Source organism: Bos mutus, chromosome 8 (genome assembly GCF_027580195.1).
Source record: "Bos mutus isolate GX-2022 chromosome 8, NWIPB_WYAK_1.1, whole genome shotgun sequence".
NCBI lineage: Eukaryota > Metazoa > Chordata > Mammalia > Artiodactyla > Bovidae > Bos > Bos mutus.
The window spans coordinates 54,651,958-54,665,923 of record NC_091624.1 but is presented as its reverse complement, the minus strand read 5'-3'; the positions used below and the strand labels follow the sequence as shown (position 1 = coordinate 54,665,923).

General features: G+C 41.8%; 1 long non-coding RNA gene across 1 annotated transcript in view; it reads left to right on the top strand.

Annotated features, from left to right (window-relative positions):
- The window catches only part of LOC138988893 (uncharacterized), a 41,689-nt gene that overhangs the window by 1,842 nt on the left and 25,881 nt on the right, over nt 1–13,966 (top strand). The window lies entirely within an intron of this gene.

Here is a 13,966-nt window from a genome sequence, read left to right as displayed (position 1 = left end):
GCCCAAGAGTGCGCTCCGCCGCTCGGCCTCCCTCCCGGGCCGGCAAACTCCGCGGGCAAGTCCGGAGTAGTCGCGGAGGCGGTTAAGTTGCCGAGGGCAGGCGGAGGTCCCGGTTGGTGGCGCGGTTCCCGCCCGGTCCTGCGAAGGCGGGAGTGGCGCAGTCGGCTGCCTCGGGGACGCAGGACACAGGGTACCCGCCGCCGCCGCCGCTGCTCCTGCAGCCGCCGCTCCAGCCGCTGCCGCCGCCCGCGCCTCTCGCGCCGGTTACATTAACACGCGGTTTCACACTCCGGAGCTAACCAGCGCCGGCCCCGCCCAGCACCGCGCGGGCGGGGGGCGCGAGCGCGGAGCCGGCGGGGGACGTGAGCCTGTCTGGTGGAGGGGGGTGGGGGGAAGGCCCTCGTCAGCCAATCGCTTACGGCGCGCCCAACGTGGGGTGCTGACGAGAAGCCTCCCCAGAGCCTATGGCAGCGCGGCACCGGACAGGCCGTCTCACCCGGTCCCCCTCTCCTCTCCCACCCCACTTGCTTCCATCTCCGCCGTCTCCCCCGTCTCCCCTCCCATCCACCCCCACCACTCCTCCGCCAGCCGCGTCCTCCCGGGCTCGGTGAGGAACTGTTCCTGGAGGAGCCGCGGGATGCCGAAACCAGCCAATGGGAAGCAGCGAGACGCGGAGATTGGCACGGTGGATGGGAAGGTCGGTAGGAAGGAGAGCGGCGGGGCCGGGCTGTCAATCAAAGTAACGTGGGGTCGGCGAGGGAGCGCGCGGGAGCGCGCGAGCAGGAGGGACACGCGAGCGTGCAGCCTCGGAAGCCGGGGGTTCGAGTTTGCAGAAATCCTACCACTTGTTCACTTTTCCCTTTAATGAAAATCCTCAGATCTCAGTGAAAGTAACCCGGAGACTAACCGCGTAGTTTCTTAAGAGGGAGAGTGGATGCTTTTTGGTAGTTCAAGCCAAAGGTGTCTTTCGGAGGCCCCTGTTCGATGCTACTCTAGAAAGTGAGGTCATATTCAAAATTTCTGAAAAAAAAAAAAAATTTCTGTGAGGATTGTTTTCCCTTGAGCTGTCTTTACGCGGATGCCCGAGGAGTGGACTGTGCACTTCATGGAAACTGCATAAATAGGCAACTCATTGGCTGCGTAGATACACTAGCGGCTTAGGACTAGGCTTCTAATGCCCACGCCCCCTTTTGCACTCAAGGTGGTAGGAATTGTTTTTTATTGGAGTATTTCAAACCACCTTGGAAAAAGATCGACCTGAGTTGGGGCGGGAGGGATACCCGAGGAGATGTCAGGTAAGGCTGGCGCGTCCCGATCAAGGATGAGATGTTTTGCCCGCCGCGAGAAATCTCGGGTCCTTCTGTTTTAAAGTCCCGATTTCGCTGTACTGGGTAGAAGAGGGCTACTGAGAGTTCCAGGGGCCTCTCAGGAACACGACCACGAGTCTGTTTCCAATTTCTAGAAACAAAGGGAGACAATGGGATAAACAGCATTGAGACCTGAAAAACCTGTCCTGCCCACCTCACCCCCATAGTTCGGGTGGTCCCCCCCGCCCTTAAGCTATGTAAGGAGCTAAATGGGAAGCTTTGTGGAAAAGACGTCGAAAAAAATTCTTATGAGCTGGAACTTGACTTGAAAAGGATTTTAAGATTTTAAATAAACGGAGCATACTGCGTAAATCTCCAGTTTTTGTCAGTTTTTCTAAAATACATCCCACAGAAAACCTTCAATATTGCTGCTTTTATACGTTAAAGAGCAGTTCAGTTGAGCTATTTCCACATGATTGGTAAGTGAATAATGCTGTTTTAGCCAAATAGGGGTGAATTCTTCCATGAGAAAGACACATCTTTGACAAGCATTCATCTAATGTTGGAATATACTTCAGTTTTTGGTGTTAATGGCCCCCATGTTCCCATTATTTTACTTTCAAGAGAATTATGGAAAGGCATTTATTTAAACAGAAATACAATTTATTCGAAGATTTGCTTTTACAGAGATCTTTTCCTTGAAATATTAAAAGAATCATTTTAGATAATACCTTTCACTGGTGGAGTTCTTAAATATGTATGATATTGATTTGTCTATAATTGGATCAATCCCAAATATCAATTATAAATGAAAAATTAAAGGAGCGATTTTAGCCAGTCTGTACAACGCCATAGTAATTCTCAAACAAATTCAGAATTGTGGCTCATTAAGTGGGGTTAAAGGAGTGGGTTCTATTATTCATTTCTGCTGACATTGGAAATGAATAGCAAGGAAGCACTGCCCCTTTTCTTGGTTATATTTAGTGATGAGAGCAGTCTTGCTCCACATACAGGAGTTTTTGAATCATACAACCATGGGTTGGCAACCTGTTAGTTGTTCAGTCCCTCAGTCGTGTCTGAGTCTTGCAACCCTATGAACTGCAGCACACCAGGTTTCCCTGTCCTTCACTGTCTCCCAGAGTTTGCTTAAACTCATGTCCATTGAGTCTTTCTTTCTGGAGCTGTTTCTCCACTTTTCCCCAGTGACATACTGGACACCTACTGACCTGGGGGGCTCATCTTCCAGTGTCATATCTTTTTGCTTTTTCATACTGTTTGTGGGATTCTTGAGGCAAACATACTGAAGTAGTTTGCCATTCCCTTCTCCAGTGGACTACATTTTGTCAGAACTCTCCACCATGACCTGTCTTTCTTGCGTGGCCCTGCGAGGCTTGGTTCATAGCTTCCTTGAGTTGGGATTGGCAACCTATGTGCCTTGAAATCACATAGTATTGGGTCACCTATACCAGTCTATGGTTGCTTCATCCCGTAATCAGCTCCAGGGTTGTGTAGAAAGTTCTTGGATTCCACAAATATGCCTCTGCATGCGGGGACAACTAGGGCAACCAAGACTTCATGGCTTTACCCAAACTTTACTTTGATTTACTGGCACATGCTAGTAGTTAAGTTTAAGACTTCTCTGGTGGCTCAGACAGTAAAGCGTCTGCCTACAATGTGGGAGGCCAGGTTCAATCCCTAGATTGGGAAGATCCCCTGGAGAAGGAAATGGCAACCCACTCCAGTACTCTTGCCTGGAAAATCCCATGGACAGAGGATCCTAGTAGGCTACAGACCATGGGGTCACAAAGAGTCAGACACGACTGAGCAATTTCACTTTCAGAGAAGTTAAAACAGGAGTAAAAATGTTGCTACTTCTCACCCTTCCTCATCCCCTTCAAAATGTCTTCTAACACATTTTTGTTTGTTTGCTTTAATTTTAATATGTATTTGTTTTGGCTGTGTCGGGTCTTAGCTGCAGTACGCAGGGTCTTTAGTTGCAGCATGGGGATCTAGACCAAGGGTGGAACCTGGGCCCCTTGTATTGGGAGCCCAGAGTCTTACCCCTGGACCACTGTGGAAATCCCTAATACATTGTCAGTCAGTAAGTCAGTCAGTTCAGTCACTCTATCGTGTCTGACTCTTTGTGACCCCATGGACTGCAGCCAGGCCAATGTTCTCTAATATAACTTTTCACAGCGAACATGTCTACTCAACCATATTTCCTAGTCTGCCAAAGGGGAAAATTAGAAATTTTCTTTTATTTGCTTATTTAAATTTTTTATTTTGTATTGGGATATAGCTGATTAACAATGTTGTGACAGTTTCAGGTGAACAACAAGAAATTCTCTTTTAACTCGTGCTTCTTTACCAGTAGAGTTTGATACACCAGGCCTTCTGATTTCCTTCTGATGTAGTATTTGGCGAAAAGAAAGAATACTGATTTGAAAATTGAAAGGCCTTCAATTGTGTGCATAAAGATGGTTGGTTTTCGATGGCTTCTTTCTCTTACAGCGCATCCTCCTTGAGAGAGGAGGCTGGGCCCCCTTTCAAGGTCATTTTTCCTATGTGATTGTCATGCTGTAATAATTATACTACAAAACTCTCATCAAACTGCATTACAAATGATGGTGTTTAAACAATCAAGTAGCTTTAATCTTATGTTTTAAATAAATAATATATGTGCAGATTGCCTACAGCCTATTTAAAGGAAAATAGTTCTACTCACGAAATCTGTAATTTTGGTCTTCTGTTTAAAGTCTGTTAACCATAATCTTCTTTACCTTTAACATATTCATATGTTGATGATGTTTTTACATGAAATATTAAGTACTCTGCTTCCATAGGAAATTGTCTCTGAAAAAAATTCCCTCTTTATCCTCTGCAAGAAAACAAAAAGATTGCTCTTTATCATTGATGCATGTATGTTTCCATTCATTTGTTGCTGAGTTATCAGATTTTCAATTCACTAATAGTATAAGTGATTACAAAAACTAGGTGCTATCTGTAGTATAGGTACTAGACACAATAGGAAAAATTATGAATGCTGGTCATGGAAATTATACATCTTTTAAATCTGTCACTTTTTTATTTGAAATAAATACTAATTACACACATTTTAAAAAGATCACTTTTGTCATTTTCTCTTCCTTTCAGCTGTTACACATTTTCTCATTTGACTTTTTTTTTTAAACTGGAAGTTTTCTTAAACCTAAGAATGTAGGGTCCAGAAGAAATCTTCCCAGCATTGCTTTATAACCTTTTTCCCTCAGCATTTTACCAAAGAAAAGAACAGGATGGGCATGGGGTTGGAAGGGAGAAAGCAGAGAAGGAAAGGGAAAAAAAAGTCAGTAGCAAATCCATGAAGCAGTAAAACCTCAAATAAAATCACATCCAAAGAATCTCTTGCGGTTTCACACAATATGGTAAAATTAGAGATTGCAGGAAACCAACTAAATTAAACTGGGAGCATTTGAAGAGAAATGAGCAGACTTTATGAAAATGACACATTGACTGACCAGTATGCTTTTTTATCAACAATTTCTTTGTTAAAACACAGATCAAAGGAACCTGCATATGTTTTCATTTTGTTCTAACTAGAAAATTACATCCAGATGTTTAATAGGCATTTGGTTGGTTTTTCAGCATTGATTAGATATGTTGGTTCTGTTTGCTTACAAGTGTAGCCGGATCATTAGCTAATGCAAAGAAATGTTTGCTGTGAGTTGCTAATTAGGGCTTTTGGAAACCCTCCATGCTCAAGAACAATTTGTACAGTGGCCAGAGAACTTGTGGGACTTGGGGAAGTTGTTTTCCCTTCTCTGTCAGGGTGGGGAGAAGCAGACAGCCCAGTCCCTAATCTCCTTTTGCCTAGGGGGATTGCGATGCTACCCCTGAGGATTGGAGTGCAAATAAATTAGGAAGAGACCACACAGGCACTCCCAAACACAGAGATAAATGTGCTGTTTCTGGAACCACCGCCGTGCTGTCTTTGAGGGTGGGGGGAGCGAATATCTAAAACGCCGAACATCAACATGTGGAAGATGCTCAGTGCTAATGTTATCAAATACACAGTCTTTTTAAGTATACTTTAGAGACAGATGGAAAAGCCCTTTATGATAAACGAGTGTACTTGAATTCATTACTGTAGTACTTATAATTAAAAATGTCTCCTTTGCAATTTCAGTACATTTACAGGGTACAAGAGACCAAGCTTTGGAAGGGGGAGGCTGGGGCTGCTGAAAGGAATGAGGGAGCGGAATTTGGAAGAGGAGGATGAGACTGGGAGGAAATGCAGTGTTTACTTTCAGAGCCCACCCACTTGTTTACCTTGCTAAAGCCCCAAAACTTGTCGGAGATTAGCCATTCACACGGTATTCAAATAAACTGTTTGAGAATTTGAGGCACCAGGCGGATAAACTTCTTAGCTGGCCAATCATGTTTTAAAAAACACTCGCCTGCAGAAGAAACCACCTCAGCCAGGGCGAACTTGTGTTTATTTAAGTCTGAACTTCTAGAGAGGTGGAGGTCCAAAATAGCCTGTGTTTATAAGTCATCCTAGAAGTGCAGATACAAATGTTCTTCTCCATCTCACTGCCCCTTCTAGGCCTGTTTACATCTCTTGCCCGTGTATGGAGCACGTGTTAATTTGTTAATGTGGCCTGGTACTAGTTGGAATAATACACACTTTTTTTTTTAACTTTTCAGTTTAGCATTTAGCTCAAGAGAAGCTGAAGGGTATTTCATAGACAAAAGAAAAAGTAGTTAAAGGAAGTGCCTTTGACGCTCCTTCCTAGGGATTCACATAAAGGAGCAAACTTTGTTGATTTAATAATTCTCTTCAATGACCCACTTTACCACAGGCCTTGGACTTACTAGGAAAAATTACACAGGGGCACTTTTCCTCTGCCTTTTCTTTGGGAGTATCATTTAAATAACTTTTCTTCCTGGAGCTACACAGTTTCTTTGAAGGGTTAAAGCTGAGTTCAGCTAATCTCTGATCTCTTGATGTTCCTCACTGGTTGAAGGCAGGTGAGCCCTGGAGATGAAAAATGGGATAGGTAGCAAGTGAATATTTCAAATACTTCCGTGGCTTCTAGAATGCTAAGTGTAGACCTAGATGAACAAGTCAAGTGACATAATTACAGAATGTTGGAACATTTCATGAGACAACTGGCCTCTGCTCTAAAATTCAGTGTCATGAGAGGGGAAAAAAAATGGAAAGGACTATTCCATAAAAGCAAAGACGCATGATGAGAATGCAATATATGAATCTATACTGGTTCCTAGGTCAAAGAACAAAAACCCATCACGTATCTGTGAAAGATGTTCTTCACAAGTTTTAATATGGACTGGTTATTAGGTAATATGGGATTATGGTTAATTTTTTAAAAAATTGTGATCATGTCAAAGGATATTCTGAGAAGATGCTTGCAACTGATGCATGCAACTTCAAATGAAGTCTTCAACTGCAGAGAAAATGTGTAGGTAGAGAAAGAGAAACCAAATCTTCAAATCTGAAAAGAAAGGAAAAGCAAATCTGTAAACAGAAACTGTAGAGTTTAGGAGCAGAGTCTGTCGTTTTTCATTTTACTAACCTTTCAAGTTTTCTGTTTGAAATTTTTCATGACAAAAAGTGGGAAAGCCATTTTAGGTTCATTGTCTGCATCTTTTTCTTCACATGGTAATAGAAATTCCCTTCATAGTTAAAAGATTGGCTTATGATGTTTCCAGTTTTTAAAAGTACGAAAAAAGTGCCCCCCCATCATGTTAAAGCTCTTGTACTAATATCCAAAGTATTACCCAGTGTTTTTCTCTGGATCTTTTAGTTCTTTTATTATTAATGGTATTTTATTTTTTCCCCGCTGTCTCAAATGTCCCTTAGTTATCAATTAACATAAAATGAAAATCTTTAAACAAATTAGGGCATTACATTAGCAATCCTCTAATGCATCGTTTTGTGGACCATCAGGTTCAGAATAACCAGAAAATCTACTATAAAATAAGGAACAAAACTACTTACATATTAAGAATAAGATTGTAGCAAATAAATTTTATATCAGTTTCTTAATTCCCATTATAAATAGGTGTTCTGCTGGCCTTTTCATCACTTGAACCCAGCAGTGAAATTTATAAATTGTTAGTTTGATTTGGAAACTTCCTGAAGATTTTTAAATTTAATACTGAAACTGATTATTGCTCTGTGTATTAGGCTTTAAATATTAATCTTGAAAAGGAATGAAAATAGCACTAAATCTTGGATGCTGATGTTATGTTCATCTAGAATCACAGAGGCACATATTTATGATGTGCAAGTAAATAGTTTTCCAAAAAGTTGTGAAAAGTGACAAAGCATAATCTGAGCATTGACTATTGGAATGCCCCATCCATCAGTTTTTTCCCTTTAATTGTGTCCATTTAGCATGAATTTTGTTTTCCCCATTGCCATTATGTTGACTGAAAGGAAACATTTCTGTGACAGTAGTAAACAGATTCCAGTTTGTGTGTGAACAGATTAAATCCACAATTTCCACTGAAAAACTTGAGTGCCTGACAGGGAGGCAAATATGAAAATACAGAAAAACCAGGACTTTCTACACAGTGTCCAATATTTCTAGCCACCATCCACATAATGCTTATGTAAAGTGAAAACGATAAAAATAACTCCTTCACGATGACAGAAAAAAATCCCTTGGGGACAGAGTTAACCATTCTAATTTCCCCCATTGGCGTTCTCCACACTTCAGAAGAACTGGCAAGCTACAATTGGCACTTGAAAAAGTGTTACAAAACACTGACTAGTATTAGAGAAATGTTGATTAATGTAAACAGCCTGCCTCAAGGAATAATACCTTTCTTAAGAAAACTGGATTTCTAATTAGCATTTCTATGGAGATGGGTATCTCTAGGTAACTCCAGGAAGTGTTTCAAGAAGTTATTTGCCTTTGCTAGTGAAAGGAGGCATTTTCATATTTATATCTTTAATTTCTGAAAACTTCAAAAATTTGATAGGTTAAAAGATCAGTGTGTGTGTGTGTATGTGTGTGTGTTAGTCACTCAGTCGTGTCGGACTCTTTGCACCTCCATGGACTGTAGCCTGTTAGGCTCATTTGTCCATGGGATTCTCCAGGCAGGAATACTGGAGTGGGTTGCCATTTCCTTCTCCAGGGAATCTTCCTGACACAGGGATTGAACCCAGGTCTCCTGCATTGCAAGCAGATTCTTTACCGTCTGACAGGTCAGTGGGCTTCAATAAAAAAGAACAAATTTTGCCATTTGCAGCTACCTGGATGGTCTTGGAGGGCATTATGCTAAGTGAAATAAATCAGAGAAAGACAAATACCGTATGTTATTACTTAATGTAGAATATAAAAAAATACAACAAACTAGTGAATATAACAAAAAAGAAGCAAACTCCAGATACAGAGAACAAAGTAGTGGTTACCAGCTAGGAGACGAGGTGGGGAAAGTGGCAATATAAGGGTGGGGGAATGAGAGGTACAAAGCATTGGGTATAAGATAGGCTCAAGGCTGGGTTGTACAACATGGGGAATATAGCCAGTACTTTGTAATGATTGTAAATGGAGTGTAACCTTTAAAATATATAAACAATTAAATAATCAATGGACCTTAGGCTTCCCTGGTGGCACAGAGGTAAAGAATCCGCTTGCCAAGGCAGGAGACACGGGTTTGATCCCTGGGTCTGGAAGATTCCCCTGGAGGAGGAAATGGCAACCACTCCAGTATTCTTGCCTGGGAAATCTCATGGACAGAGGAGCCTAACGGGATACAGTCCATGGGGTCACAAAAGAGTTGGACATGACTTAGCCACTGAAAAATAACAACAATGGACCTTAAAAGCAAAGGAAATTCTAACACATACCATAGTATGGAGGACATTATGCTAGTGAAATAAGCCAGACACAAAATGACAAGGACTTTATGATCCTACTTATATGAAGTACCTAGACTGGGCAAATTTATAGACAGAAAAGTGAACAGAGGTTGCCAGGGGCTTGGGAGAGGAAGTTATTGCTTAACAGGTACAGAGTTTTAGTTTTGCAAGAGGCATAGAGTTCTTGGATGGATGGTGGTGAAGGCAGCACAACAGTGTGAATGTACTTAGTGACACCGCATTATGCCTTTAAAAATGCTTATGACACATTTTGTGTATGTTGTTAGTTATATGTTTAAAGTCAGTAGGATTTCTTTTTTGGGTATGTACCAGTTTTACAGTGGATTCTCATCCTATTCATTTCCTGAATGTGCATACCATTGTTTATTGAGCACTTACTGTGTGTCAGGCACTGTTCTAAGTGCTTTATTGTTCGTATTACCTCATTTGACCATCAAAGCATTTGTATTACTATACCTATTTTACTGACCAGAAGCCCAAGGCCCAGTACTTTCTCAGTCACTTGTAGGAGAGCTGGGTTTTTGAAGCCTGGTACTCCAGAGAACTCACTAGCAGCCACTGGCCACAGTGAGTTCTCTTTCATTGATCAAATCCCTCATTGATCTCCTGATAGAAAACATTTATATGTATTTTGCTCACAAGCTTGGTAGGCTGTCTTAGTACTTTGGAGGTGAGGTTGATACTTTAAGGACTTATATTCCTGCAGAGTTGCCTCTGGGCTCTAGAACCGTGTGCATTGCCAGCAGAGAAAGGCAGCTACCTTCAGTTATGTGCTTTCTGGAAGCACCCAATCCATGCCCTAAATTGCAGTTCAGTTAAAAAAAAAAGATGGACTCAGTAGCCAGATGAAGCAGAAGAACGCCAAAGATAGCAAGTCTTAATTTCACCTAGGATAGCAAAGCAACTGTCCTGATTTACAATGTCACAAATGATAAAAAAAAAAAAAAAAGCAGGGAGATATATAGAATTCTGTAATTAATAATGGTTTGGGGTGTCCTGGTAATGGTAGACATATGGTCTGGGTCCTGATAATATGTTTGGAAACATTTGACCTGTTGAATGTAAATGGATTGTTTCTATCCTCCAAATTCTCCTAAAATAAATGGATTTTGAATATCTTTGACCATGAACCACACTAAGAAATACATTAAAAAAAATCTCTGTCCGGTTCTTTTCTCTTTTACATTCACAGGGGTCATATAAACAGGTTGCACCACGATTTTAAAACATTACTTTAAATTATTACTGTTACTGTTCTAGTCAGGGTTCTCCAGAGGAACAGAACCAATAGGAGAGAAAAAGAGAGGAGAGATTTATTAAAGGAATTGGCCCCTGAAGTTATGGAAGCCGTGAATCTGCCATCTGTAAGTCGGAGAACCAGGAAAGCCAGTGGTATAATTCATTTTGAGTCCAAAGGCCTGAGAACCAAGGGCTACTTGTGTGAGAACCAGGAGCTTGACATCCCAGCTCAAGAAGAGTGGAGAGCTCACCCTTCCTCCTTTTTGTCCTGTGTGGGCCCCCCCAGCCCCCATGGATTGGATGATGCCCGCCTGCATTGGGCATTGGTGATGGTGAGCTTTATTTAGTCTATTGAGTCAAATGCTTATCTCCAGAAGCGCTCTCACAGACACACCCAGAAATGCTTTATCAGCTATTTGAGCATCCCTTAGCCCAGTTGACACCTGAAATGAACCATCACAGCTATAGAATTTTTCAGTTTGATTATTAACAACTTCAGCTTATGGAAAGTCATTAACCCCAAAACCATATTCACGAAAAATGGTGAAACAAGTCTGCTCAATAACATTAGGACCTTTCTTTACACTTTTGGCAACGATAAATCATAATCCGTGCCTTAAATGCAGTTGTTCTTGTTTAGTCACTACTGTCCGACTCTTTTTGCAAACCTCTGTACTGTAGCCCGCCGGGCTCCTCTGTCCATGGGATTTCCCAGGCAAGAATACTGGACTGGGTTGCCATATCCTTATCTAGGGGAAATTCCCAATTCAGGGATGAACCCAGGGATGGAATTCATCTCTTACATCGACAGGCAGATCCTTTACCACTGAGCCAACAGGGAAGCCCTACATTCAGTTACAAAGTTCCAAATCAGTAAGATTCAAAGGCCTTCAGAGAATTTCCTGCATAATTCTTTTGTCCTTCTCTTCTTTGAGGGCCCTTTTCTGCCTCTTGTTTCCATCTCCCCTCTCAGGATCCCCATCCACATCCTGTGACATCCTTCATTCTCCTCCCTGCCCCACCCAACCCTGAAGCCTAGAGAAGTTTAACAAAAAGTGCACCAAGCCTAGAGACAGAGGATCCTGAAATGGAATCCCTGTCTGCCTCTTACTGTATGACACTGGGCAAACTACTCCCCTCTCTGAGCATCAGTTTCCTCACCCATAAAACCAGGATAAAAGCACAGGTCTCTCAAGGTGGTTGCCTGGACTGAAAGAGATAAGCTGAGATAACACAGTATCCTATTCCACTCAGTGCTTGGCCCTAAGAACCTTGTTCCTTTCCCTTTTTTGCCTGGAAAGAAGGGCCCTAACCTAGGTCACTAAAGAGCTGGGGGATTATCCCCCCTGCTATTATGCATCCTTGAAAATCAGCTAGCAGGACAGATTCTAAAAGGGTGATCTGAGGAACTCTAGTCCAGCCATGGCCTGTGTGGGGGCCCCAAGAAATACGTCTGGGGCCCAAGAATACTCTGCAGCCCAGAAATACATCACTATGGGTTTCTTGGAGGCAGGATAAATGGATCTTGTAAAAGGCAGGAGCCATAGATCATGAATGCCCTCCCATTCATAGGCTGTTTCATACTCAAGAAAAAATGCCACTGGTACACATATCTTTTTGGAAGTGAAGGGGCTTCCCTGGTTGCCCAGTGGTTAAGAATCTGCCTTGCAATGCCAGGGATACTGGATGGGATACTGTTTAATCCCTGGTCTGGGAAGATCCCACATGCTGCAGAGCAACTAAGCCCCTGCATCACAACTACTGAACCTGCACTCTAGAGCCCAGGAACCGCAACTACTGAGAGCCTTGTGCCCAGAGCCTGTGCTTGGCAACCAGGAAAGCCACTGCAATGAGGAGCCTGCGCACCGCAGCTAGAGAATAGCCCCTTCTCACTGCAACTTAAGAAAGCCCCCACAGCAACAAAGACCCACCACAGTCAAAAAATTAAATAAGTAAATAAATCTTTGTGGAAGTGAAAATGCAATTTGGTGTGGGAGTAGTACTGTGAAAACAAATCATGAGCTACATACAGTGGTTATTTTGGATGGCTAAATCCCCTGAATTCCCTCATTTAGATAATATAACAAGAAAAATGTGGCTTACCAGCAAGAGGTTAATGGAATTATGTCTCAAATACGCTCGAGTGTCATACCATCTCACCCTATGAATGTGAAGTTGTGTGTTGAGAAGACCTTGAGAAACACATATAGAAATTAGGAAGTCGATTAGATATTAACTTAATTCTTTTGAGGAATGTGATCTGCCCTAGGATTCTTTTTGAACTGGGAACTTCCACTTTCCTTCCACATCATCTATTTAATTAGCAATGGCTGAGGTCTCTCATTCTGTGAATAGGGTTTAGTGAGAATTGATGGGCCCTGGCTAAGTAAGAATCCTAATGGCCGTGGATTGCTGTTCTGTGGTAGAAGTCAATCTCAAATATCTTTAAATCCAACAATTCTCTGTCAACCAAGGAACTCTTTAGGACCTCTTCTATGTGTCTTTCTTCATTTGACATCTTTTGTTTGAAATCAGGGCTACCCTAGAAAGATAAAAAAATTGAAATACAAGACATTCATTTGTGAAGAGAGTAAATCAAAGAAAAAGAGAAGGGATTTTTCTTTCTAGATTTCACTTTTTACATTAAGGAACAATTAGACCATTGGGTAAAGAAGCTTGGCTACCCAAATCAGGCTTTAAAAAAAACAAAACAGAAAAACATAATCCTCATGATTTATAAAGGGTTGTATGTTTAGCATTGCTGTGTCCATAGACCAATTCTCGCAGCTTTTACATCACTGCTACACCCTTCCCCCACTGCAGCCATTTAAGGAGGAGTTCTATTTAGGAAGAAAGAACAAAGCTGTGAACAGTACAGAGTTCCCAGCTGTGGGGGAGGGGAGAAGAGGAAGGGATAATGAACAAGGAGTAGGTGGTACTTAGTTCTTAAATTTTTCTTAGTAAGAATTCCTTCAGTGTCAATTGGGAGGCATATCTAGAATTTGCAGTCTGTCAACTCGTATTTGCCGTCTTCAGACAAATCCCTGGAAACACAGCCCTCTTTTTCAATAAGCATGTTCACATAATAATAGATTAGCAGACATTAGGACCAGCATGGATTAGAAGATCCACAGTTACATTGGGCTAAAATTAGGAAATTTTTTCTAGGAATGAATGAAGTATTCTCATTTCCAACATCCTTTTAGGTTGAGTATGGAAAAAAAACATGGATTGGGGGAAAGACCAGGGTGTGAGTGTTGGTTGTGGATGGAAGACATTAATGATGGGAATTTTTTATTTCCAGTGTGAAAAAGAGCCTAAGATGTTCCTTCTGTGAACCCTATCATTCATATTCTTGAAAAGTGTTTTGAAAGGATTCTGCATAGTTCTACAATTTCATCAGATACCCAGGAGGAATCTCAAGCTGGATTTTGTTTCACTGGGTTTAGCTCAGTGGTCTGTACAGTTTTTCTCTATGTAAAAGGAATCAGTAGGGAAACAGCTTCTT